Source organism: Canis lupus, chromosome 8 (genome assembly GCF_003254725.2).
Source record: "Canis lupus dingo isolate Sandy chromosome 8, ASM325472v2, whole genome shotgun sequence".
Taxonomy (NCBI): domain Eukaryota; kingdom Metazoa; phylum Chordata; class Mammalia; order Carnivora; family Canidae; genus Canis; species Canis lupus.
The window spans coordinates 69331886-69358560 of NC_064250.1; the positions used below are offsets into that span (position 1 = coordinate 69331886).

General features: G+C 34.0%; 1 long non-coding RNA gene, 16 other non-coding genes and 2 pseudogenes across 29 annotated transcripts in view; all 19 read left to right on the forward strand.

Moving 5' to 3' along the window:
• The window catches only part of LOC112657025 (uncharacterized), a 107058-nt gene that overhangs the window by 42393 nt on the left and 37990 nt on the right, over positions 1–26675 (forward strand). For 7 of the 13 annotated variants that reach the window (XR_007412562.1, XR_007412561.1, XR_007412559.1 and 4 more), the window contains 19 exons: positions 228–298; positions 1697–1773; positions 6712–6752; positions 8754–8817; positions 11524–11565; positions 12636–12710; positions 13606–13667; positions 14525–14590; positions 15291–15369; positions 16389–16469; positions 17324–17392; positions 18267–18351; positions 20097–20225; positions 20835–20903; positions 21801–21876; positions 22765–22849; positions 23744–23827; positions 25267–25351; positions 26452–26533. This is a non-coding gene — a long non-coding RNA (uncharacterized LOC112657025). Of the gene's footprint in view, positions 1–227; positions 299–1696; positions 1774–6711; positions 6753–8753; positions 8839–11523; positions 11566–12635; positions 12711–13605; positions 13668–14524; positions 14591–15290; positions 15370–16388; positions 16470–17323; positions 17393–18266; positions 18352–20096; positions 20226–20834; positions 20904–21800; positions 21877–22764; positions 22850–23743; positions 23828–25266; positions 25352–26451; positions 26534–26675 lie in introns of all 13 variants that reach the window. The other 6 variants (XR_007412565.1, XR_007412564.1, XR_007412563.1 and 3 more) reach the window with 4 other exon arrangements.
• LOC112658172 (small nucleolar RNA SNORD113/SNORD114 family) lies at positions 1001–1078 on the forward strand (annotated as a pseudogene).
• On the forward strand, positions 2371–2443 carry LOC112658182 (small nucleolar RNA SNORD113/SNORD114 family). The gene has a single exon (XR_003135577.1). It is a non-coding gene; the product is annotated as a small nucleolar RNA SNORD113/SNORD114 family (small nucleolar RNA).
• Positions 4708–4783, forward strand: LOC112658174 (small nucleolar RNA SNORD113/SNORD114 family; annotated as a pseudogene).
• LOC112658165 (small nucleolar RNA SNORD113/SNORD114 family) lies at positions 7378–7451 on the forward strand. Its single transcript, XR_003135563.1, has one exon. It is a non-coding gene; the product is annotated as a small nucleolar RNA SNORD113/SNORD114 family (small nucleolar RNA).
• On the forward strand, positions 9592–9664 carry LOC112658175 (small nucleolar RNA SNORD113/SNORD114 family). Its single transcript, XR_003135570.1, has one exon. It is a non-coding gene; the product is annotated as a small nucleolar RNA SNORD113/SNORD114 family (small nucleolar RNA).
• On the forward strand, positions 12083–12157 carry LOC112658136 (small nucleolar RNA SNORD113/SNORD114 family). Its single transcript, XR_003135536.1, has one exon. It is a non-coding gene; the product is annotated as a small nucleolar RNA SNORD113/SNORD114 family (small nucleolar RNA).
• LOC112658140 (small nucleolar RNA SNORD113/SNORD114 family) lies at positions 13033–13107 on the forward strand. Its single transcript, XR_003135540.1, has one exon. It is a non-coding gene; the product is annotated as a small nucleolar RNA SNORD113/SNORD114 family (small nucleolar RNA).
• Positions 13976–14050, forward strand: LOC112658147 (small nucleolar RNA SNORD113/SNORD114 family). The gene has a single exon (XR_003135547.1). It is a non-coding gene; the product is annotated as a small nucleolar RNA SNORD113/SNORD114 family (small nucleolar RNA).
• On the forward strand, positions 14924–14998 carry LOC112658143 (small nucleolar RNA SNORD113/SNORD114 family). Its single transcript, XR_003135543.1, has one exon. It is a non-coding gene; the product is annotated as a small nucleolar RNA SNORD113/SNORD114 family (small nucleolar RNA).
• On the forward strand, positions 15915–15986 carry LOC112658167 (small nucleolar RNA SNORD113/SNORD114 family). The gene has a single exon (XR_003135565.1). It is a non-coding gene; the product is annotated as a small nucleolar RNA SNORD113/SNORD114 family (small nucleolar RNA).
• LOC112658132 (small nucleolar RNA SNORD113/SNORD114 family) lies at positions 16817–16891 on the forward strand. Its single transcript, XR_003135533.1, has one exon. It is a non-coding gene; the product is annotated as a small nucleolar RNA SNORD113/SNORD114 family (small nucleolar RNA).
• Positions 17720–17794, forward strand: LOC112658146 (small nucleolar RNA SNORD113/SNORD114 family). The gene has a single exon (XR_003135546.1). It is a non-coding gene; the product is annotated as a small nucleolar RNA SNORD113/SNORD114 family (small nucleolar RNA).
• LOC112658139 (small nucleolar RNA SNORD113/SNORD114 family) lies at positions 18710–18784 on the forward strand. The gene has a single exon (XR_003135539.1). It is a non-coding gene; the product is annotated as a small nucleolar RNA SNORD113/SNORD114 family (small nucleolar RNA).
• LOC112658179 (small nucleolar RNA SNORD113/SNORD114 family) lies at positions 21240–21313 on the forward strand. The gene has a single exon (XR_003135574.1). It is a non-coding gene; the product is annotated as a small nucleolar RNA SNORD113/SNORD114 family (small nucleolar RNA).
• LOC112658137 (small nucleolar RNA SNORD113/SNORD114 family) lies at positions 22219–22293 on the forward strand. Its single transcript, XR_003135537.1, has one exon. It is a non-coding gene; the product is annotated as a small nucleolar RNA SNORD113/SNORD114 family (small nucleolar RNA).
• On the forward strand, positions 23197–23271 carry LOC112658131 (small nucleolar RNA SNORD113/SNORD114 family). Its single transcript, XR_003135532.1, has one exon. It is a non-coding gene; the product is annotated as a small nucleolar RNA SNORD113/SNORD114 family (small nucleolar RNA).
• LOC112658130 (small nucleolar RNA SNORD113/SNORD114 family) lies at positions 24747–24821 on the forward strand. Its single transcript, XR_003135531.1, has one exon. It is a non-coding gene; the product is annotated as a small nucleolar RNA SNORD113/SNORD114 family (small nucleolar RNA).
• On the forward strand, positions 25879–25950 carry LOC112658151 (small nucleolar RNA SNORD113/SNORD114 family). Its single transcript, XR_003135550.1, has one exon. It is a non-coding gene; the product is annotated as a small nucleolar RNA SNORD113/SNORD114 family (small nucleolar RNA).

Here is a 26675-nt window from a genome sequence, read left to right on the forward strand (position 1 = left end):
ATTTTTATTTAATTTTGTGCTGAGCAAGAAATTCAATAGTATTCAAATTATTTAGTAAAAATTTTACTAAGTAAGAGAGTACCATCCTGGGAAAATGATAAGAATGTGATATGAAATAGAACTTCTGATTAACTGGTCCTTTCACTAGTTTCAGTTTAGGAAAGCGAACTCTGTTTTCACTGTTTTTACAAATTGACTTCCCTCCCCACTTTTTCCTTTGTTTATAGAGCTGATTTAATCATCCTATAATTGTGAGACCTGGCTGTTAATTCTGAGACTGAGAAGCATAAAAACTGATGTAAGTAAATATCAATGTTTGTGTTCTAAGATGGAGGTTATTTATGGAAGCCCACTAAATTATTTCAATAAAATAAATAGTTAAGTAATATATGAAATTAAAGAGTGTCAGTCCTGAGCTCCGTGATTGAAATGTGTCATGAATTAAAATTTGTATTTACTTTAATGCATCCCAACTAAGGACCACCACTAAGGTGAGGGGGAGGAGGCATTTCACATATTCTCAAAGCAGTGTATCCTCCCATTTAATACATTTTTCCACCTTTGCTTAATACATTCCTTTACTGATAAAAATTTCAGTTATTAACCCTTTGAGGCTAGAACATCTTGAAGGATGGCAGAGGTCAGTTTTGTCACTTGTGGGTTAAGATGATAGGTTTGTGGTTGTTGATGACACCAGCTTTAATGTATAGGCAAGTCAAGTGAAAAAAAAGCAGGTGGATGCCAGTCACAAGTAAGGGATTGATATGAAGCAAGCGTGCTGATTAATCCCTATGGCAAAACAGAAGTTCATTGTGAAAAGTGAGTGACTATTTGCTCTCCATAAAGGGGGCAATGAACAGATCTTGGTTGTCTTTCAGACTTTTGTTCTCAGTTTTGTGTCATTAAAGGTTATTGATTGTATAATTACTATTCATGAGTCCATGAATGAATGAATCCATTCAAGAAGGCCTAAGTGAATGAAGAACTAGCAAGCTGTGCCTGGATCAATGATGAGTATTGGTGGAGGTATCTGAATCAACACCTTTGATGAAGCCCTCTGTGTAACTCTGAGGTCCATTACAGAGCAGGAATTGGTCGATATTCTCTGTAGAAATTAGCTAATAGTAGAAGTTAGGAAAATTCAATAAACTTGCCCCAGGCTTTTGTGGTTCATGGATATGGATTGTATTATTTCAAGTGAATCAATGTGTGAATAAATAAAGAAATGAATACATGAAACACCAAAAGCCTCCTTGTGGGGCGATTAGCAGAGTGCAGTAAACACTATTAATATCAATACAATCCTGAAGGAAAATGGAAAGGCTTACTCTGTAATCCCCCTTTTTGTGGAACATATTAGTGTGTACAGCTAAGAGGCAGTGTTTCGAGTTTCTGTAGTTTGATGGGTTTTTTTAAACTACGGAAAAGGAAAGTGTTTTCATCAGTCAATAATCTGTTAGATAACCATCTCTTTAATAAGTGTTGATACAGGTAGATATTTGTAACCATTATAGATCTTAACTTTGGACTAGGTGATGAACTTAATAGTATTTATTATATTACTTATCACTAAGAATTCTGTCCTGGATTAATAAAGAATTGCATCTTTGAGCCAAAGTTCTTATTGGTATCTAGCTTTGTCCAACAGCCATTAAAAAATTCTAAATGTAGTCTAAATCTGCTTTTTCCTACCCAGAGTGAACAATAGCATGGCTGACTCAATCGTTTAGTAAGAATTATTGTAGTCAACCAGGAGCATGAAGACTAATATAAGTAAGTCCCTTAGTTCACATTCTTTGTTTGGATGGCTTGTTCATGGGTGCTATCTGAAGATACCAAAGTAAATAATTGTGTACTACACACACAAAATAAATAAAACACTCCAAGTGTGGACTGATATGGGAATGTGTTATAAACCAAAAACTACGTTTAATCTAAAGCAGTACAGTGGAGGTAATTTTAAAAGAAGATAGAAGTTAATTTATTTTCAGAGCAGTTTAGTATTCTTTATTTTTTTACCATGGTTGATTTAAGCATTCCCATATGGATAGAGGTAGCTGATAGCTCTTTGGGAGCAGCCCAGAGGTGATTGAAGATGGTGGTTTCATTATTTTTCATTGAACCATCTTTGACATATGGACAAATTAAATAAGAGAGGGCCACACAGGAAGCAGTGCTAAATGTGGGTTTGATACAAAGCAGGGAAGTTGACCCATCCACATATGCAGCTTTGAGTGTCTTTGTAAAAAATGAGTTTGTTAGCTTTATAGGAGAAAAGCCTAACATTCAAGGATCTTGTTTTTGGAATTTTGTGATTGTATTATTATTTGTGAATCAGAAAATTAATCAATAAACAAAAATTTCCTAGCATGGACCAATGATGAATGTCATGGGGTTTCTGAAACAAGAATTTTGATTAAACCCATCTGCAACTGAGGTCCATTACAAAGAAACACCTCATTATTCTCTTTGTGGGAAATGAGCCTACAGCATCTTATTCGTGGGCTTTTGTGGTTTGGGGTATGAATTGCATTATTATAATACAATTAGCCCATGAATAAAGAAATATATCAATGAATAAAGAATAAGAGAGATAAGGATGCACTACTTTTAAGGCATATAATGGAACGTGAGTAGTTATTAAAAACAATTTTGAGGTATTTATTCCCAATAAATTAATAGCCAAGGCTTTTATCACTTTGTTAAGGGGCATATGGTCAACTGTGCATAAGAGTCAGTGTTTTGTTTTATGTTGAGGCATATTGCCAATTGATCATTTTATTAAGGAAAGGGAAATACATTTACATAAGTAGTTGATTGAATAAACTATGTAATTGAGAGGGAGAGCATGGAGCAATGATGATAATGTTTTATACAACCACACTCATGATTAATGCAATCTCTTTATGCAGTTTTATGTAAGCAAACAGATATTAAAGAATCAGTTTGCTATTCTTTTGGGTAATGACATAAGGACAAATGTAAATATTATTCAAGGTACTTATCTGGTGTGGGTGGGCTGACATATATTGAAGTATAATTATAAGTGAGCAAATGCATTTGCATTTATATCAGTTTTTTAAAAATCCCACAATGCATGAAAGGAAAGCATGCAGTTGGATGTAAAGATCATGATGTTTTACACGACTGATATCCATAAGAAGACAAAAAGCTCTAGGCCTTTCTAATGATGCACGCAGACATTTGTAAATAATAAGTTTTTTGCTTCTGTTTTGATGGTTGTTTAATTTTTGGAATTCTTTTAGAAAAATGAAGGGATATCCTTATTATCCCATGAGTAATTAAACAGAACAATTAGTGAGTGAATAATAAATTTATTAAGTAGGGTCAAGCTTGGATCATTGGTGAGATTGTGTCCTGAATTGAATCTCCCAGGTATCCAATTCTGCACAAATAAAATTCAACAGAAAAGATGATCCTGGCTTTTATCTACATGGGTAGCAAGTCCAGACAGATATTCCTAATAATTATAATTATCTTCCTTCTTTTTAATGCTAAGTTCAGTGGTGTTCATTATATTATTTAAAATAAAAAATTGCACAGATTAGTAAATATAAAGTAGAGTTCTCTCTTCCGAATGTTTAAAAAGTATGCAAACTAAGTTTTATGGCTACTAGATTTTTGATCATTTAAAATAGTTAAATGTAGACTGATTCTTTTTAAAGCTTGCTTTTTACTCCTCAGAATGAGCACAATCTACTAGATTGGTTTTTTTTTTTTTTTTTTTTTTTTTTTTAATTGGTTTATCTCATGGTGAAGATCTTGCCTTTTATCTCTTTGGGTAAAGAGAGAGGAGATCAATGAAAGCAATAATTAGTGTTCATGTATTGCTTGGGGGCTTGGTCATGGGTACTCACTGAAATGTTTTGAAAGAATAAATGGCTGCATACATGAACAATTCAAAGATGGTCATGCATTGACCAATGATTAAAATATGTTATGAATTCAGAATTATGATTAATCCATTTCAGCATTACTGAATTTATTGGAATGAAAGATGAAAATCATTTCAATAATCTTTAAAACATTTTAATATTCCATTTTATTTTTGTTCCATGGTGGATTTAAGCACTTGTCCATTGGTTGACATCATTACAGACTATGAACTCATTGAAGAAACATAACATAAGAAAATGGGAAATTTTGCTTTTTCCTTAATCATGGCACACAGTGGTAGTTCACTCTACCATCTTTAAAACACGGATGTCGGGATCCCTGGGTGGCGCAGCGGTTTGGCGCCTGCCTTTGGCCCAGGGCGCGATCCTGGAGACTCGGGATCGAATCCCACATCGGGCTCCCGGTGCATGGAGCCTGCTTCTCCCTCTGCCTGTGTCTCTGCAGCCTCTCTCTCTCTCTCTCTCTGTGACTATCATAAATAAATAAAAATTTAAAAAAAAATTAAAAAAAAAAACACAGATGTCAAATGAAAGAGGCCCAAGCAGGGACCAATGACTAATGGAATTAAGATGATGCAAGGAAATGGATTAATTCATATTTACAATGCTGGGGTACATTGCACAGAGAGAGTCAGTTCTGTAGCTCTGTAGTAAGTCACTTTCTTGGACATACTCCTATTTTCAAGGGCCTTTGTTTTATTTTCCTAATTCGTGCATGTTGACTGAATTATTAATGAATCAGTGAATAAGTCAGAACAATATATTAAATGAAGGCACAGAATACCAAGTCTGGATCAATGATGAGTGTGCGTGGGGCATCTGAATAAAATTTTTGATTAAACCCAGTCTGTAACTCTGAGGTCCATTGCATCTATGGGAAATGTGCTTATGGATAAAATTAGAAATATTCAAGGACCATAGTCTTGATTTGTGCTGTTGTTATTGTTTTATTGTTCACAACTATGAATAAGTAAAGAAAGGGCTATACCTTATCTAATCATGAAAGGAGCTAATGAATCCAGGATTATTAATATATTTCTGGAATTTTGAATTAAAATAAAGTAGACTAAGGCTGCTCCTTCTTTGGGAACATATGATAGATATATGTGAACATCAATATTGTTTTGAGGTGGTAGTGAATTGATGGCATGTATTATTTTCAAAAAGGACAAAAAACTTACATAATTGCATAGTAATCAGCAATACTTAGTAGAATACATATACCAATAATAATCTAACAAATCATGATAAACCCATTAATATAAAATGATTTTTTAAAAGATTTTATTTATTCATTCATGAGAAACACAGAGAGCGGCAGAGACACAGGCAGAGGGAGAAACAGGCTCCATGTTGGGGGCCTGACGTGGGACTCGATCGGGGATCTGCAGGATCATGCCTTGGGCCAAAGGCAGTGCTAAATTGCTGAGCCACCCTGGGCTGCCCAGTATAAAATGATTTTAATAAATAAAAATTTAATACAATCAGTGTTAAAAAATAAAGTAAATTATTAAATAATTATTGAAACTTAGGAAAGGCCGAAGCATGAACATTAGAAGAGTGAGTATAGTAATTATGTTCATTGACTTTTCTTTCAAAGAAAAATGTAAAAATAGGTAAATAACTAAAAATGAAAGAAAAATGTAAATGTATTTTGTTGATGATTTCTGAAAGTGAAAAGCCAATGGATACTTGTAGTATCACTCAGCCTTCTTGTGAAGTATCCTTAGAGCTCACCATTATTGATGCTATTATTATTAGTGAGTAAAAAAAATTTTATATTTCAATCCATTATTGAAAAGAATGTAAATCATGGGTCAGTGAGAAGCATGTATAATGTATGAAGGAGTGTGATTAACCCTGTTCTTTTTTTTAAATTTTAACTTTATTTTTTATTTATTTATTTTTTTGTATCTTTTTTTATTAGAGTTCAATTTGCCAACATGTAGTATAACATCCAGTGCTAAAAAAAAAAAAAAAAAAAAAAATCCTGTTTGTGCTTTCAAAGTCCACTTAAATAAAAAAGATCTAGGCTCCTCCTTTGGGGAAGGGAATGGGAGAATACCCCCATTCTCTCTAGTACACCTTACTGTTAACATTTAAATTCAAATTAATTAAAAATAAAAGATCACTTCCTTAGTAACACTAGCCACATTTTAAGCCAAATGTGGCCAGTGGCTACCATATTGAATAGTGCTAATAGAGGATATTTCCATTACTGCAGAAAGTTCCATCAGTGCAAACAATGCTGAGATAGGAAGTTGCATGTAATAGTATTCAGTTTTGAGTAGTTGATAACCATTTTGTGTTTTCTGTAGAAAAAAAGAGCAGATAATTAAATTATCCTTAGAGTTGCTTAAAAAGTGAATAAATAAATGAGTCAACAAATCGATAAACACATGTATGAAAGTACAGTGTGGCTCATTGGTCAGGTTGTTTTATGAAATAAGAATTTAAATTCATTCCATTTTGCTAAAGTTTTCCCACTGAAATATTATCTGGACTTTTTACTTTTTGGTAGGTTATATAGTCAGATATCAATAATAGTTTTAGTTCTTTTTGTGTTGGGTGTGTAGATTATAAAGGTCTTCTTTATGTTATTTCACACTGAAAATTGAGTAATTCAGTAGATGAAAAGGATAGCACTGTTGTATTGATGAAAATGTGACACGGACCAATATTTATGATTAATCTAATGCAGAACTAACTTTTATTTAAAAATCTAAATTTATACTTTTCACTCTTTTAAAAATCTACTTTATCCTCCTGGATGAATACTCCACATTGGATTCAGCTATTATCCAATGAAGAAGATCTTGACTGTTACTTCTGTGGGTAAGAACCAATGTAACAGTCAGAGTTTGTCCTCATTTGTATGGTTTGTCCATGTGTGGTCACTAAAGTCATTGAATAGAACAAAAGCCTATATACACAAAAATAAAATCTAGGAACATCAAATATGGACCAATAGTGGGAATGTGTTTTGGGCCAAGAAGTAGAATTAACCCATTTCAGCACAACTGAGATGCATTTTGTTTTTGAGTGGAAGGCATTTAATTAATATTAATATTGATAATGATATTTCATATTATTTCTAAACCACAGTTGATTGAAGCATTTGCATTTTGATAGAGATCCAGGCTATTAACTGTTTAGAGGAAGGAGCTCTCAGAAGGTAGAGCATATTGCTTGTATTCTAGATGTGGGATGCCCTGTGGTTTTTCATTGTTGATTACACCATGATTAAAACTGGACAAATGAAATGAACATGGCTCAATCATGGAACATTTTTAATGATGGCATTGATATGAAACAAGGTTCCTGTGGAGACCTAGTATGAAAGCTTTGTGAGAAATCAGTCTAGAGACAGATCATAGTTGTATTGAGTATCTTGCTCTGGGAGTTGGTGATCCATGGGAAAATGAAGGTAGAAATGAATGAAGAAAAAGAGTGCCAAGTGTGGACCAATGATGAGATTGGAGGGTGTCTGAATCAAAAATTTTGATTAAAGCCATCTGTGACTCTGAGGTCCATAATTAAAAAGTGGCCTCATTTTTTCCTCTATGGAATTGAGCTTAGGGCAGAAGTTCAGAGTGTTCAAGTGTCTTGATTATGGGCATACACACTTTATGGATATAGATTGAATTCTTGTAAGTAAATTATGCAAGAATAAATTAAATAAATATTAAAAAGTAAAAATAAATCTGAGCATAGACAACTATGAGAGTATGTAATGAAATAGAGTTTATTATTATTATTATACATTTCTGTGGCACTGAATTCTAGTGAAATCTATTTCTAAAGGCTGTTTCCCCTTTTTGGAATGAATGGGTAGGCAGAAGTACATAAGACTCAGTATCATTGTTTGATATAGGTGGTTATTTGCTGGTTAGTTGTTTTTTATTTTGAAAAGAATAAATTGCATATATAAATAAGTCATTAAATACTTAATTGGAAAAAGAATGAGCATAGTTCATATTAGAATGTGCCTTAGGAACTGAGTTATTATTAATCTCCCTCTGTTTACTGAATTTTATTAAAAAGAAGGAGAAACAGCTCATTTTTAAAGCTTTATGGGTAATATAATAGGTATGGAGGCAAAATAATGTTATTCAGGTTTCCTGTCTAATATTAGTTAATTCCCAAATATTGATGAATTGTTACATTTGAGTAGATTAAGTCCTAATCACAGTTTTTAAAAGGGGGATATAAAACATGGCCTAGTAAAGAGCAAGAGTAAGGATTAATCTGTCTGTACTATTGGTCCTCTCTTCCTGGCTTGGGAATGGGTATATAGACACTTGCATATGAAGAGCATTTCTATTCTGAGTTGTTCATGGGTTTACCATTGTGTGTGTAAACGTGTGTGTGTATATTTAATATATTTAGTATGTTTAAATATGTGATCAAATATTCCATAAGTCACTCCATAAAAGAATAAATAAAACAGTGAACAGTTGAATTAATATATGAGGAGGGTCAAGCATAGATCTTGGTGAGAATATGCCATGAATCACAGATTTAAACTCATCTATTTCTACATAAATTGAATCCTTCAGAAAAAAAAAAGATTGTCTAGGCTCTTGCCTATGTGAGTAGGAGGTCTCTAGACAGATATGTGCAATGGTCAGAGTTTCTATTTTTGTGTGATGAACATTGTATTATTTAAAATTTATAGTCAAATAAATAAATAAGAAGTGATGTTCTTGGGTCAGTGATGAAAATGAGAAGTGAATCAAATTTCCTGATTAATCTTGTATCATACAACTATTGTCTTTTAAATCAATCTAAATCTGAACTGTTCATTCTTTTGAATATTGGCACTTGACTCCACAGAATGAAGACCATGGTTGATTTAATCCGTCTTTGCTGATGAAGATCTTGGCTGCTACCTTTGTGGGTAAGGAACCTAATGACTAAGGTAAATAATAGTCAAAAGATCTTGTCAACAGGGGTGAATTTTTCATTAGTGTTCACTGAATTACTTATATTAAGCTATACGTAGATCAATGATATGAATGTGCTGTGAAATAAAGATTATGCTTAATCCAATTCAGTACAATTGTGGTTAAAAATAAGATGGAAGGCATTTTATTCATTTTCAAAGTAGGTGAATAATCCATCTTATTTTTGTAGTGCATTTGACTTAAGCATTTATCCAGTAATAAAATCTAAGACTGTGCTGTTCACTGTGGTTGCTCCTAGCCACATGTGGCTGTTTAAATCTAAGATAATTAAAATTCACTGAATTTTAAATTCAGTTCTTCAGTTGCATTAGCCACATTTCAAGTACTTAGTAGCTCCGTGTGGCTAGTGGTGACTGTGAGAGAGAGTGCAGTTATAGCACATCCATATTATGATGCAAAGAATTATTGGATAGCTTCTCACTGAAGGAGTACATAGAAAGATTGAAGATAGTTGGAATAGAATGCACATGAAGCTGGGATGTTAATTGATCGATACATACCTAGCTGAGGGCCCCTGCAAAAAAAAAAAAAGTCCTTTGGGAAAAGGTCTAGTTATGGGAAAAGAGCCTGTAAGTAGACTTTGGTCATATCCAAGGACCTTGTTCTTGGCTTTTTAAAAATTCATGGATATTGATTTTATTACTGTTTGTGGATCAGTGAATGGATCAATAAACAAAGGTATAAATGAAGAAAAAGATTGCTTAACCTGGATCAATGATGAGTACCCTGGGGTGTCTGAAATCAAGGATTTTGATTAAACCCTATGACTCTGAGGTCCATTACAAAAGATTCCTCTCTGTTGTCTCTATGGGAAATGAGCTTATTCTAGGAGTTAAAAATACTCAGGAGTTTGTTCTTGGGCTTTTGAGTATTGTATTTTCAGTAAATCAATGCATGAATAAATCAAGAAATAAATAAATGAATAAAGACAAAATGGGTTATTCTTGGTCCAAATAGGAGAGTATGTAATATAATATATGAATATAAAAATCATTGTTAATAAATTTCTGAAGCACTGAGTTCCAGTAAGGTAAATTGATTAAATCTGACCCTTTTGGGTAAAGATAATTTAGATAAATGGATGTAAGAACTCATGTTGTATTTCTGGGTTGGGTTGTTGGTTTTTTGTTTTACCCAGAGAAGAGCAAAACATTTACTTAAAATTAATTATTGATTAAGTAACTACATAATTGAGAGAGGGCTTACACATGGACTTATGTTGAGAATGTGTCATATGACCAGTTACAACTAATCCAGTGATCTTCACTATGTTTTAATTTAAAAAAAAGGAAAAATTATCTGATCTTTTTTCTGTGCCTAAGGAGCATATGGGCATGCATTAATATTGTCTTGTTTCTGTGGAGTCACACATATTAATATTATTATAAATATATAAAACAATAAGTTAACATTTTTTAAATGAATCATGGCATCTTTTCTTTTTTTTTAAGATTTTATTTATTTATTCATGAGGGACACACACACACACACACACACATACACACACAGGCAGAGGCACAGGCAGAGGGGGAAGCAGTTTCCCTGTGGAGAGCCCAACGTGGGACTCGATCCCAGGACCACTGGGATCACACCCTGAGCCAAAGGCAGACACTCAACCACTGAGCCACCCCGGCGTCCCTAAGTTAACATTGTAATCAATTATTTGGACCATGAGGAGCATGTGTTTTGAAACGAGGAGAGAGATTAATCAATCCAGTTCTACACAATTGCTTTCCGGATAAAATACTTATACTCTTAAGTTTTAGGAATGGTGAATATATACATATATTTTAAAGATTTTATTTTTTTATTCATGAGAGACATAGAGAGAGGCAGAGACATTGGCAGAGAGAGAAGCAGACTCCCTGCGGGGAGCCTGATGTGGGACTCCATCCCAGGACCCCAGGATCATGCCCTGAGCCTAAGGCAGACGCTCAACCACTGAGCAACCCAGGTGCCCCAGTGAATATATTTAGATAGGATTTCTTTTTTCTGGCTTGGTGCAATTTCTTTTAAAAAGCCTAAGATAAATGACTCCATACATAACTATGTTCCTACATAAATATATAAAGATGGGACAAGGATGCACAATTGTTGAGAATGTCCTAGAATCTAGGATTCAGATTAATCTAGTTCTTTCATTTCTTTCTTTTTTTTAAAGATTTCATTTATTTATGAGAGAGAGAGAGAGAGAGAGAGAGAGAGAAATGCTAGAAGCATGATGGGGACTCAATTCTGGGTCTCCAGGATCACGCCCTGGGTTGAAGGTGGCACTAAACCACTGAGCCACCCAGGCTGCCCCAACCAAGTTCTTTCTAAGCAAGATTCATTTAGCAAAAAGATAGAGCTCTCACTTGGCTCAGTAGAGGACACAGAAACAGATATGAGTAGTAGTCATGGGTCTTATTCTTTTATTTGGTGTTGATTTCAGAGAAGTTCATTATGTCAGTTAAGTGTATTGCTTGGATCAATCAAGAAATAAATATGCTTTTCTGAGTTTTAATACATAATAAGCACTAAAGTTTATTTGTAATCATTTATTGTTGACTTGAACTAAAATATCTGAATCTAGGCTCTTCTATATCTGTCATCTGTATCATTGAATCTCTGTGTTTTTATATTTGCTTTATACTCTACAGGATGGATGCATGATGAATCAATTATGGAGTGTAGAAACTTATGTAAGTAACAGTCGAGATAATTGCTTCTGGTTTGGCGGTCTGTCATGGGTGTTAACTCCATTATTGAAAGGGAATAAATGGCTGCATATACAAATAAAATGAATGAAGGTCATGTGTGGGCCAGTACAGCACATCTGTGGTCAATTAAGGAGAAAAAAACAGGACCATTTTATTCATTTTCACAGTTAGTTATTCAATTAATTAATGTAAAATGAATTATTCAATTTTAATTTTGAGTCACAGTTGATTTAAACCTCCCTTTATTTATGGAGACATAGTTTGGTCACATTCAAATAGTAAAATGGGGTTAATATGAAGTATTATATTAGTCTATATAGTATGGAAAATTAATGAAAGATATATGTTAGTGGGATATAATTCTATACAGAAATGTTAGAGATATTCAAGGATCTTGTCTCAAGTTTTCATGACCTTTATGAATTTTGTTATCATTAGGAAATTGATCAATTAAGCATTAAAACATGTGCACATGATTGAAGATAATAAGGGCCAATCCTGGACCAATGATGATGACTGGTGGAGTATGAGTCATGGATGATGAATACTATGTAACTGGAACTCTGAGGTCCAACACAATAGGAAACAGTCTATACCTTCTGCTGTAAATGATCCAATGGACAGATGCTAGGAATATATAAGGATATCCTTAATTTTTGTGTTCATGGAATTTGATTCTGTTATTGTAAATAGATCACCAAAAGAATCAAACAAATACATAAATAAAACAGGAAAGTGAAGTATTATCCAATTATGAAAATATATGATGAGTCCAGAAATGTTATTACTAAATATTAAAAAACACTGAGTTCTATTAGGAAATAAATGTCCTAACGATATTCTCTCTTTGGCTCAGGTTGATATGTACAGCGTAAATCATAGCCCATTTTCTTCTTTGACCAGGGCCTTGTTCAATGTTGTTTGTTACCTCAAGGAAAAAAACATAACAATTTAATACATACCTAAATGACAAATAAAATGAAAGGAGGCATGCAAGGATAAATGGAGAGAATATTTCAAATCCTTTTTATTATCTGTTTTTCTACTCTCAGAATGGATGCTCCCGGCCAATTTAAGCATCTCCATGATCATGAGCTCTCTGGTTCCCTAGGAGCATAGAGACCAATGTGAGTATGGTCAAAGTCTTTGTCTTGGTTTGGATCGTTGTTAAAGGATCCAAAAGGGCCAACCATGGCCCCATGATAAATACGGCATTGCTGTGAACACTGTTGTTGATGATTGCAAAATTAAGAATGATTAATGAGAGATATAATCAAGGTAGCAAATGATCCTATATTTTTTTTTTCCAAATGATCCTATAGATAGCTATTACAGATACTTAAAAATCTTGTTCTTAAGTTTTTGTGATTCAGAGTTAAGTTACTAATGAAATGAGGAATTAACCAACAAACAAATGTAGAAATTAATGGAGGAGAAGAGGGCCAGTTCTGGACCAATGATGACAAAGGGTGGCGTATGAGTCATGGATGATGAATATTACGTGTCTGAAACTCTGAGGTCCGACAAATAAGAAATCTAGTGCGTTCCTTATGTTGGAAATAATCCTATGGACAGATGTTAGGAATACATAAGGATTTTGTTCTTTCACTATGTATACCTGGTTTTGATTTCATATTTATAAATGGATCAATGATAGAACCATAAACAAATATATAAATCAGTAAATATAAAAAGATGAAGTATTGTTAAACTAAAAAAAGTAGTGAGGCAAGAAATACTATTAATATTAATTGAAATCATAGAAGTCCATTAAGAATTAAATGGACCAACTGTGTTACCTCTGAGCAGGCATCATATAGGCATTGATTAATAATAGTCACTTTTGTTGTCACAGACCAGTCTCATGGGCAAGGTTGTTCATTTTGTTAGGAGGAAAATATGTAAATATTATGAAAAATTAATAAACAATCAAATGGCTGAGTAAATTAAATGTGAAAGCAAGGCTAAAGGGAGAGAATATCTCAGTCTTTTAAACCATCTCTTCTGCTTTATACTCCTCAGAATGGACACACTTGAGATGATTCTCTGTGGTTGGCTCCATTGTTAGGAACAGAGACATGAATGTGAGTAATAGTTACAGTGCTCTTAGTTTGAATGGTTATTTTTTAAAAAGAATATTCACTGTTTTAATAAGATATATTTTGTATAAGCAAAGAAGGCCAACTATGGCCCAGTGATAAATTATTATATGAAACATTGAGGATAATTAATATAAGAAATATACTGATTTGGTAAATGATTGTATAGGGATATTTAGGGTCCTTATTCTTGTTTTTTTTTTTATTCATAGGTATTTGTTTTATTATTACCAGGGAATTGGTAAATTAATTCATAAATAAATATTGATGAAAACGAAAAAGAGGCCCAGGCTTGGATCGATGATGATGGCTGGTGGCGTATGAATCATGCATAATGAATGATACGTGTCTGGAACTCTGAGGTCCAACAAAGAAAATCTGGTCTACTGCCTCTATTGGAAATGGCCCTATAAACAGATGTTAAGAATATATAAGGACCATGTTCTTGGTCTTTTTGTTCATGGATTTTGATTCTATTATTATAATTGGATATATTAAAATTATAAACAATTGATCAATAAATATAAATAAGTAAAATATTGTTCCATTATGAAAATGTGTCACAACATAAGAGAATCTATTAATATGTATTAAAAACACTGAGCCGATTAAGAAAGACATGGTTCAATGGTGTGACTTCTTCGGCTAATGTTGAATCATTGTTCCTATTCTGGCTCAGTGACAAATTTGATGTTTATTTTCTTAAAAAAATATTAATAAATGTTATCCCAAAATAATAAATGCCTAAATTACTCACTAAATAAAAGTTGAAATGGATTAATGGAGAGATAATGTCTCTCTCTCTCTTTTTTTTTCTATCTACTCTGCTCTGTACTTCTCAGAGTGGTCACACAAGCTGATTAAAGCACCTTTCATTATTATGAGCTCTATAGGATATGGAGACCAGCGTGAGTATAAAGTTCTTATCTTATTTTTGGTAGTTGGCTTAGGATGTTAATTGTAATATTAAGAAATATTTAAATATAATAAAAAAGGCCAACCACAGCCCCATGATAAATAGAGAATTGACATGAAACATTATATTGATTAACTGGTATTTGCAAAATTGTAGATGATTAATGAAATACATATTCAAGGAGGCAATGATTCCATGGTCAGATGTTAGGGATTCTTAAGGGTCTTATTTTTAAGTATTTTTGCTTCATAGATGTTTATTTTATAGTCATTGATTTATTGATATGTTGATCAGTAAAGAAATGTACAAGGAAAAGGGCCAGTGCTGGACTGATGATGACGGCTGGTGGCGTATGAGTCATGGATGATGAATACTACGTGTCGGGAACTCTGAGGTCCAACACAACAAGAAATCTAGTCTTTTTTCTCTGTTGGAAATGACTATATTGATAGATATTAGTAATGTACAAGGATCATGTTCTTGGTCTTTGTGTTCATGGATTTTGATTCTTTTAGTATAAACAGAGAAGTGAAAGAATCAATAATTCAATCTAAATAAACATGAATAAGTGGATTGTAAATTATGAAAATTAATAAATACCTAAGTGGCTGAGTAAATGAAATGTGGAAAGCAAAACCAATGAAGAAAAGGCCTAATTTTTTTTTATATCACCTGTAATGTGCATTTCTCAGAATGGATCCATTGGACCTGATTCTTCCATGGTCACAAGATGTCTGCTTGTCTCTATGTGTTTGGTACATAGAAAGAAGGGTGAGTTTTTATGGGTATATACTCTGGATTTGAAAAGTATGAAATATAATAAAGCCTCCATGGTCCACTGATAAATATGGAATTATATTTTTTTAAAATTTTTATTTATTTATTTGATAGTCACAGAGAGAGAGAGAGAGAGAGAGGCAGAGACAGGCAGAGGGAGAAGCAGGCTCCATGCACTGGGAGCCCAATGTGGGATTCGATCCCAGGTCTCCAGGATCGCGCCCTGGGCCAAAGGCAGGCGCCAAACTGCTGCGCCACCCGGGGATCCCCAATAAATATGGAATTAATATTACATTGCATTACATTGATTAGTCCCTCTATGAAACTCTGAGGATGATTAATCAAGGAAATATATTGATGTAGTAAATGATTCTATGGACAGATAGGGATTTTTTAAGGCCTCTGTTCTAGGTTGTTGTTGTTGGATTCATTTTCTTTTTTACTTCATAGGTATTTATTTTATTACTATCAGATAAATTGATTAATTGATTAATTAATAAACAAAGGTAGATGACAGCGGGGAAAACAAAGGCCAAGGGTGGTCCAATGATGGTGGCTGATGGCGTATGAGTCATGATTAATGAGTATGCGTCTGGAACTCTGAGGTCCAGCAAAAAAAGAAATCTAGTTTATTGCCTATGTTGGAAATGATCCTATAGACAGATTTAGGATTTCACAAGGATCTGGTTCTACAGTCTTTGCATTAATGAATTTTGATCCTATTGCAGTAGGTGAATCAATAGAAGAAAAAATGTAGTAAGGCAAGAGTGAGAGAGAAATAGTTTGCAGGTAATACCTCTAGATAAGAATGTTATAGGTAATATAAACAATGGCCAATATTCTTGTTCTGAGTTAGTGGAAAGTTCAATGTTTGTTTTCCTTAAGAAAAAGTTAAATGCATATTACCCCAAATTAATATGCAGTTTAATTACTGAGTAATGAAATGTAGTGCAAGGATCAATAGAGGAAATATCTCAATCATGTTATTGTCTACTCTGCTTTCTACTTTTTAGAATGCACACACTCAAGGTGGTTTAAGTAGTATGCCTCGACCAATGATCTCTGCATTTGCCTGTAGGAACATGGATACCAACGTGAGTCATAGTCAACATTTTCATCTCACTTTGGGTGGTTTCTTTAGGGGATTCTCTGTAATATTTGAAACAAGTATTCAGTGTAAGAGGAAAGACCAACCATGATCCAGTCATGAAATTGGAAATGTATGAAACATGATGTTGATTAATCTACTTATACAGCAATGAAGATGATTAATGGAAGGTATTTCAATGATGCAATGATTCTAAAGAAAAATGATAGGGTTACTGAAGGCCCTTGTCCTTGGGCTTTTGTGAGTCATAGATATTTATTTAATCACCAAAGTGAATTGATGAATTGATCCTTAAAAAATGCATAGGAGAATAAAGAAAAGGAGGCTTGTGCATGGACCAATGATGACAGCTGGTGGCGTATGAGTCATATACGATGAATGCTACGTGTCTGGAAGTCTGAGGTCCAACACAATGTTCCTGTGGATCGGTGTTAGGAAAATACAAGAATATTGTTATAGTAATCATGGATTCATGAATTTCTATGTTATTCATATAAATGAATGGGTCACTTCTAGAACCAATAAATAAACATGTAAGTAAATAGAACCATGGAAGAAGCCTTGTCAATTATGTATATATATATATATGCAGTGGAGCAAGAACTACTATTAATATAAACTGAAGAAACCAATGCAGGTTAAGAGATAAAATGGACCAAGGGTGTTCCCTCTTTATCTAAGGATCATAATGTTACATTTATATTTATGCTAATATATGTGTAGAAATTATGAAAAATAAAAGGTACCTTTATGATTGAATAAATGAAATGAGTAAAACAAGGATCCATTTAAAGAAGACTTCAATTTTTTTTATTACCTGCTCTGCTCTGTACTCCTCAGAATGGGTGCACAACTCCAGTGGGCTGAAGCATCTCCTGCGGTCACAAGCTCTATGTTGCAGAGACGAATGTGAGTAATAGTTGTGTGTCTGCATTTGCAAATTTATTGTTTCAAGTATTCACTGTATTATCAAAAGTATGAAATATAATAAGAAATGTCAACCATCAGGAATGATATATATGGGATTGGTCTGCTGCATTGTATTAATCCATATATAGAACTTTGATGATAATTAGTGAAAGAGATATATCAATGTGGTAGATGATCCTATAGGCAGATATAGAATATTCTTATTCTTGGGTTTTTGTGAATCATAGAATTTTAGGAATTGATATTAGTGAATTCATGAATTGGTCAGTGAACTTATGCAGTTAAGAATGAAAAGAGGCTCAGGTTTGGACCAATGATGATAGTTGGTGGCGTATGAGTCATGGATGATGAATATTATGTGTCTGAAACCCTGAGGTCCAATAAAAAAAGAAAGCTGATCTGTTGCCTCTGTTTGACATGGTATTTTAGACAAATATTAGGAATATAGAATAATAATTTTCTTGCTTTGTGTTTATGAGTTTTGGTTTTACTGTTAAAAATGGCCCAAAGAGACAATAAGTGTACAGTTACAAATAAGATAAAGAGAGTGAAACATGTTTGCTCTTAGTATATGTGGTGAGGGGATAAAAGCTATTAATATATATTTAAAATGCTACAGTTCATTAAGAAATGTAAATGTTTCACGTGTCTTACTCTTTGGCCAAGAATGATTATATAGACAATGAATATAAAAATTCTTATTTTATGTTAGTGTTAGGTTTGACATTTTTTTTGAGAAAAATAGTTAATATGATCCCAATTCACTGCATTCCTAAATGACTAACTGAAGATAAAATGTGTGGATCAATAGTCTCTCATACCATTATTGTCTGTTCTGCTTTGTATTCCTCAGAATGGATACACTTGAACTTACTTAGGCATTTGGCTGTGATCAGGTGCTCATGGATGCCCCTGTGTGTGAGAGCATGAAAGCCAATGTGAGTGACAGATTCTTCTCCTGGTTTAGGTGGTTTGTATAGGATATTCAGTGTCATATTAAAAATTCAAGGATTTCCAAACATAGCTCAATGATACAATAAACAATACAATGATACAATAAAATTGGTGTTGACAATAAACATTATGGTAACTAATCAATATGTTCCACAATGAAGACCATTGGTCAAATAAATATATTCAGTGAGGCAAAAGGTTCTATAGACAGATGCCAAAGATACTTAAGTATCTTGTCCTTGAGTTTTGTGATTCACAGATACTTATTTTATTATTATTATTGACTTAATAAATTGATAGTAAACAAATGTAAACAAGAATGAAGAAAAGGAGATCCAAGCATGGACCAATGATGACAGCTGGTGGCGTATGAGTCATATACAATGAATGCTATGTGTCTGGAAGTCTGAGGTCCAGCCAACACAAAGATATCTAGTCTAGTCCCTCTGTTCACAGTGTTCCTATAGACAGAGGTCAGGAATATACAAGGACTTTGTTCTTATTCTTTGTGTTCATGAATTTTTAGAAATATTATAGAAGTATTAATGACAGAATAAACAAATGAATAAATGAGCAAATGAATAAAGATGAAGAGGGTTAAGTATTGTTCATTATTAAAATATATAGCAAAGAGAAATATTAGTAGAAGAATGGATAATAAATGAATGAAATTTATTTTACATTTTTGACTAAGGGTAATATAGACAGCAATCAGTAATACTCAATTATTGTGTCATGGAAATAAAGGGTACAATATAAAGAATATAGTCAATGATATCATAATAGCATATTGAGTATAGCATAATGTTTAGAGATGTTGGATCATGTATTGTACACCTGAAACTAATGTAGCACTGTGTCAACTGTACTCAAATAAAAAGAAAATTAAAAAAAATTTTAAATTCAATTTAATTAACATATAGTGTATTATTAGTTTCAGAGGTAGAATTTAGTGATTTGTCAGTTGCATATAACACCCAGGAGTCATTATATCACATGCCCTCCTTCATGAGCATCACCTAGTTACCCCATTCCCCATCTCACTCCCTTCCAGCAACCCTGTTTGTTTCTTATGATTAAGAGTCTCTTATGGTTTCTTTCCATCTTCTTTTCTTTTTCCTTCCCCTATGGTCCTCTGTTCTGTTTCTTAAATTCCACATATGAGCGAAATCCTATGGTATTTGCCTTTCTCAGACTGACTTATTTCACTTAGAGTAATACCCTCTAGTTCCATCCATGTTGTTGCAAATGGCAAGATTTCATTCTTTTTGATGGCCGAGTAATATTCCATTGTGTGTATGTACCACCTCTTCTTTATCCCTTCATCTGTTGATGGACATCTGGGCACTTTCCATAGTTTGGCTATTGTGGTCATTGCTGCTATAAACATTGGGTTGGGGATCCCTGGGTGGCGCAGTGGTTTGGCGCCTGCCTTTGGCCCAGGGCACGATCCTGGAGCCCCGGTATCGAATCCCACGTCGGGCTCCTGGTGCATGGAGCCTGCTTCTCCCTCTGCCTGTGTCTCTGCCTCTCTCTCTCTCTCTGTGTGTGACTATCATAAATAAATTTAAAAAAAATTATAAAAAAATAAATAAACATTGGGTTGTAGGTGACCCTTTGAATCAACATGTTTATAAAATCCTTTGAATAAATACCTAGTAGTGCAATTGCTGGATCATAGGATAGCTCTATTTTTAACTTTTTGAGGACCCTCCATACTGTTTTCCAGGGTGGCTGCGAAGGAATGAAGTAGTGCTGCGATGCAGATGTCCCTTGAAAACATTGTGCCAAGTGAAAGAAGGCATATGGAAAAGGTTACGTCATGCATAACTCCATTTATATGAAATCTCCAAAGTAGGTAAATCCAGAGGGCGAGAATAAAGATTGGTAGTTGCCCAGGGCTTGAGGCAGGAGGAGGAGGACAGACTGCTTAATGAATATGGGATTTTATTTTGGAGTGATGCAAGTATTTTGAAACTACATAGAAATGGCAGTTGCACAATATTGTGAAAATACTGAATGCTACTAATTTGTTAACTTTCAATGGCTAATTTTATCTCAATTAAAATGAGAGATCTTTATTTTTTATTTATTTTTTTTAATTTTTATTTATTTATGATAGTCACACAGAGAGAGAGAGAGGCAGAGACATAGGTAGAGGGAGAAGCAGGCTCCATGCTGGGAGCCTGATGTGGGTTTCGATCCCAGGTCTCCAGGACCGTGCCCTGGGCCAAAGGCAGGCGCTAAACCGCTGCGCCACCTAGGGATCCTGAGATCTTTATTTTTAAAAGTCCATTATTAAACTGAGAAACTTGCATGTTTAATGTTTACTTTATGAAGGTTAAATAAATATTAACCATACATTAGTAAATATCTAAATGACTACATACATGAGTGGTAGGAACTTTGGATCAATGGAGAGAATGTCTCAATCTTTTTATCATTTGTTCTAACTGGTACTCTTCAGAATGGAACCTCGAGCGGTCTGGCTGTGGTCAAGGTTGTCATGCTGCTTCCGTGGTGGAAAGAGACCATGGTAAGTAATGGTCAAAGTTGTCATCTTATATTGGGTCATCTGTTTATAGGTATTCATTGAATTATTAAAAAGTATGAAACATAATTTTAAAAAGTTAGCTATGTCCCAGTGAGAAATATATCAATTGTAATGTTGATTAATCAATAATGGCAATATAGAGGTTGATTAATGAGACAGAATCAGTCTCTGTGGGAAATGATTCTATAGAGAGATTTTAGAGATCTGAAAGGATCTTCTTGGATTTTGTGAATCATGTGTTTATTTTATTGTTATTAATGGATTAATGATTTATTTGGTATCAAGGTAGAAATGAATGAAGAAAAAGAGACCCAAACCTGAACCTTTGATGGTGACTGGTGGCATATGTATCTGGATGGTGAATAATATGTGCCTGGTATTCTGAGGTCCAATATAAGACATAATTAGTCAGATCCTTCTTTCGGACATGCTCCTGTAGACAGATACTAGAAATATACAAAGATCACGTTCTTGCCTTGGTTTTATCAATATAGATTTATTATTATAGATGGATCAATGATAGAACCATTAATGAGATATAAATAGACAGATAAAGAAAAAGAGAGTGAAGCATCAGTCCAGCTGTGAATATATGTGGTAAGGCAAGAATAATTATTACCAAAAATTGAAAACATTGATGTCCCTTAAGAAATAAATTGATTGAGAGTGTCCTCTCTTTGGCTAAGGGTCATAGAAACTCACAAGTAAGAGTCAATTTTAGTTTTTAGGTAAGTCTCAAATTTGTGGTGGTTCCTTTTATTAAGAGAATGAAAATTAATAAATACCTAAATGATAGAGTGAATAAAATATGAAAGGAAGGATCAATTTAGATGAGATCTCTGATCTTTTTTATCACATGCTCTGCTTTGTATTCCTCAGGATGGACATCCCAAAGCTGGTTGAAGAATTCTTGGTTACAATCTCTATGATTGCATCTCTGATTACAGAGACCAGTGTGAGTAATAAGTCTTATGTTTTCATTTGACAGGTTATAAAAAAAAGGAGCATTTACTGTATTATTAATAGTGTGAATATAATTCGAAAGGCCAATCATGGCCAATGATAAATATGTGAGTATTACCAAGCATTATATTTATTAATGCATTTATGATAGATTAAGTATAATTAATGAAAGGTTATATCAATGTGATAAATGATTCTCTGGACAGATGTAGAATATTCAAGGTTCTTATTCATCATTTTTTGGTGAATCATAGGGTTTTTAAAAAAATGACATTAGTGAATTAAGGAATTAGTGAAATAATATATAGAATATGAAGAGAAAGGGGCTTAAATATGGACCAATGATGACGGCTGGTGGCGTAGGAGTCATGGACGATGAATACTACGTGTCTGGAACTCTGAGGTCCAATGCAAAAAGAGATACAATCTATTACCTGTCTGAAATTATCCTATAGACTGATTTTAGGAATGCAAAGGGACCATTTTCTTAGATTGCTTTCCTGAATTTTGATTCTTTTATTATCAATTAATCAATTTAAGAATCAATGCACAAATATTAAAAAGTAAAAATGAAGAACATAAAGCATATGCACTCTTAGTATATGTGGTGAGGCAATAAGAACTATTCAAAGATATTGAATATACTGAATTCCATTAAGAAAAATAAATGGTTCATGTGCTTTACCTCTTTAGTGAGAATAGAGAAGTTCTTATTCTGGGTCAGTAGCAAGTATTATTCATTTTTTAAATAGAAAATTAATAAGCATGATTGCAAATTAATATATTTCCAGATGATTGACTCCATGTAAAATGGAATGTGCAGAACACGGGAGACAACATTTCAATCTTGTTCTCACCTATTTTGCTTTGTGCTTCTCAGAAAGAAAATACTTGACCCGATGTAAGCATCTGCCATGTTCAGGCGCTCCAGGCTAGCCTCTCTGTGTGGGAGCATGAAGCCCGATGTGCGTAATAATCAAAGTTCTTTCCTTGCTTTGGAGGGTTTGTTTAGGGTATCACTGTAATTGTTTAAAAAGCATTCAATATAAGAAAAAAGACCAAGCATGGTCCAATGACTAAGTTGGAAATGTATGAAACATTATGTTGACCATCCTACCTTTACCACAATGAGGGTGGTTAATGAAGAAGTTTATTTAATTAGCCAATGATTCTAAAGAAAAATGATCGAAATACTGTAGGCTTTTGTCCTTCCACTTTTGAGATTCATAGATATTTATCTAATTACCATAGTGAATTGATGAATTGATCCTTAAAAAATGCATATGAGAATAAAGAAAAGGAGGCTTGTGCATGGACCAATGATGACAGCTGGTGGCGTATGAGTCATATACGATGAATGCTACGTGTCTGGAAGTCTGAGGTCCAACACAATGATCCTATGGATACATGTTAGAATATATAGATAGTGTTCTTGTCATTTTGGATTTATGGATTTCTATATTATTAGAATACATAGATCAATGATAGAACCAATAAAAAAATCTATAAATAAAAAGAGGATGAAGACTTACCAAGTATGAATATATTTGGTGAGGCAAGAAATCCTTTTAATGTAAACTAAAGAAACTTGAGAAATTAATGGACCAAAGGTGTTATCTCTTTTACTAAGGATCATGTAGACACTGACACTAATAAGCAGTATCCAATTTTCTAAGCCTGGGTCATTTTCGAGTTGAGGATATTAATTTTGTAATATATATGTTTATATTTTCATATGTATATATGTTGTGAAAAATTAACCAATACCCAGATAACTGAAAAAATGAAATGAGGAAAACAAGGACTAATAGGGTTGAAGTTTCAATTTTAATTATCTGCTCTGTGTTAACACTCCTCAGAATCGACACACTCCAGCTGATATAAGCATTTTCCATAGTCAAAAGGTCTGTGATGTCCTGTGTGTTCTGAGCATAGAGATGAATGTGAGTAAAGGTTAAAGTTCTTGTATTTGTTTAAATGTTTTTAAAAAAGGTATCTGCTGTATTATTGAAAGTATGAAATATAATTTAAATCCCTAGGGACACCTGGGTGGCTCGGTGGTTGAGCGTCTGCCTTTGGCTCAGGTCATGATTCCAGGGTTCTGGGATCAGGTTCTACATCAGTCTCCCCATGGGGAGCCTGCTTCTCCCTCTGCCTATGTCTCTGCCTCTGTGTCTTTCATGAATAAATAAATAAAACCTTTAAAAATAAAATAAAATAAGTGAGAAATATCAGAAAGGGAGACATAACATGGAAGACTCCTAACTCTGGGAAACAAACTAGGGGTGGTGGAAGGGGAGGAGGGCAGGGGGTGGAGGTGACTGGGTGGTGGGCACTGAGGTGGGCACTTGATGGGATGAGCACTGGGTATTATTCTGTATGTTGGCAAATTGAACACCAATAAAAAATAAATTTATTTTATTTTATTTTATTTTTATTTTTATTTATTTATGATAGTCACACAGAGAGAGAGAGAGGCAGAGACATAGGCAGAGGGAGAAGCAGGCTCCATGCACCGGGAGCCTGACGTGGGATTCGATCCCAGGTCTCCAGGATCGCGCCCTGGGCCAAAGGCAGGCGCCAAACCGCTGCGCCACCCAGGGATCCCAAAAATAAATTTATTATTAAAATAAAAAAAAACCCTAAATATGGGAACTGGTAAATATGGTATATAACACTTGCTAATGCATATGTGAAGTATTGATGATCATAAGAGATCTAACAATGTGGCAAATAATCCTATAGGCAGATGTACAATATTCATTGGATTTTTGTGAATCACAGGTTTTAAAAATTAACATTAGTGAATTTAGTAGTTAGTGAAGTAGTATACAAGAGAATGAAGAAAACAGGGCTCAGATTTGGACCAATGATGACAGTTGGTGGCGTATGAGTCATGGATGATGAATATTACGTGTCTGAAACTCTGAGGTCCAATAAAATAATTCTATGGACAGATGTTAGGGAAAGAAAAAGGACCATTTTCTTGGTTCATTTTCATGAATTTTGATTCTACTGTAATAAATGACTCAAAGAAGAACCCATATGCAAGTACAAATAAGATCAAGAGGGTGAAGCATATCTGCTCTTAGTAAAAATTATTCACATTTATTGAAAATACTGAAGTTTATTACAAAATGTAAATGGTTCAAGTGTCTTATCTCTTTGGTTAAGGAGGATATAGACAGTAAATAACAGCCCAAATTCTTATTCTTGCTCTGTGTCAAGAGCAAGATATTGATACTGTTTGTTCAGGGAAAATTAATAAATATGACTCCAACGTGCTGTATTTCTAAGTGACAGACAAAATGAAGGTAAAATAAGTGCATCAGTAGAGTGTCTCTCCATCTTGTTATCATCTGCTCTGCTCTGTACTCCTCAGAATGCATGCACTCCAGCTGCTATAAGCACTTCCATGGTTACGAGCTCTCTGGTTGCATCTGTGAGTTAGGAGCATAGAGACCAATGTGAGTAATAGTCAAAGTTTTTGTCTTTTCCTGGTTTCTTTTTTTTAAAAAAAGGTATTTACTATATCATTAGGAAGTATGCAATATAATTAAGGGCAACTATAGCCCAGTGACAAATATGGAATTGATTATATTGATTAGTAGGGGTTGATTGTAGTGATTAATGCATTTGTATAAAATATTATAATTAGGGCAGCCCAGGTGGCTCAGCGGTTTAGGGTCGTCTTCAGCCCAGGGTGTGATCCTGGAGACCGGGGATGGAGTCCCACATTGGGCTTCCTGCATGAAGCCTGCTTCTCCCTCTGCCTGTGTCTCTGCCTCTCTCTCTGTGTCTCTCATGAATGAATAAATAAAATCTTTAAAAAAACAGTATAATTAACAAAAGTGATAATCTTATGGACATAGTAGAGATATCAAGGCTTTCTTTGCACTTTTGTGAATAATAGCATCTTAAAATTATTATTAGTGAATTAATGAATTAGTCAATAAACAATGTAGCACTGAATGGAGAAAAAGAGGGACATTATTGGATCGATGATGACCACTGGTGGCGTGTGAGTCATATACAATGAATATGTGTCTGGAAGTCCGAGGTCCAACAGAAATACAGTCTAGTCCACCACCCTGTGTGAAGTGATCTTCTAGACAGATATCATGAATACAGAAGGATCCTGTTTTGGGTTCATGTTCATGCATTCTCTATTTTTATAATTGGATCAATGAGATGATCAATAAACTGTATAAAGATTATGGTCATAAGGCATGTCCAATTATAAAAACACCTAGAGAGACAAGAAATAACTATGAATGTGTGTTGAAAACACACCCTTATCCACTAAGAAATAAGTGATACAAACAAAAGTGTTGCCTCTTTGGCGAGTGACTGCATAGGCAGTGTTAAATAGTAATGGTTAATGCTCCTATTCTGTGTCAGTGGCAAGCTCACTATTATTCATTTACTAGGAGAAACTAAGTAAACAGGTACCCTAATTGCAAATTCCCTAAATGACCAACTAGATAAGAGGTGGGGTGCAAGGACCAATGGAGATAATAAGGTCTCAAGCTTTTTCTTTTCATCTGCTCTGCTCTTTACTCTGCAGAATAGACGCACGCTGATTTAAGCATTCTTCCATGATCGCAAGTTCTATGGCTACATCTTTGTGTTGGAGAATGGAGACCAATGTGAGTAATAGTCAATGTTCTTGTCTCAGTTTAGGTGGTTTAAGGATATTCACTGTATTGTTAAAAAATGTAAAATATAATCAGTGAATGCCAACCATGGCCCTAAAATGCAGCTAATATGAAACATTGTGTTCATTAATGC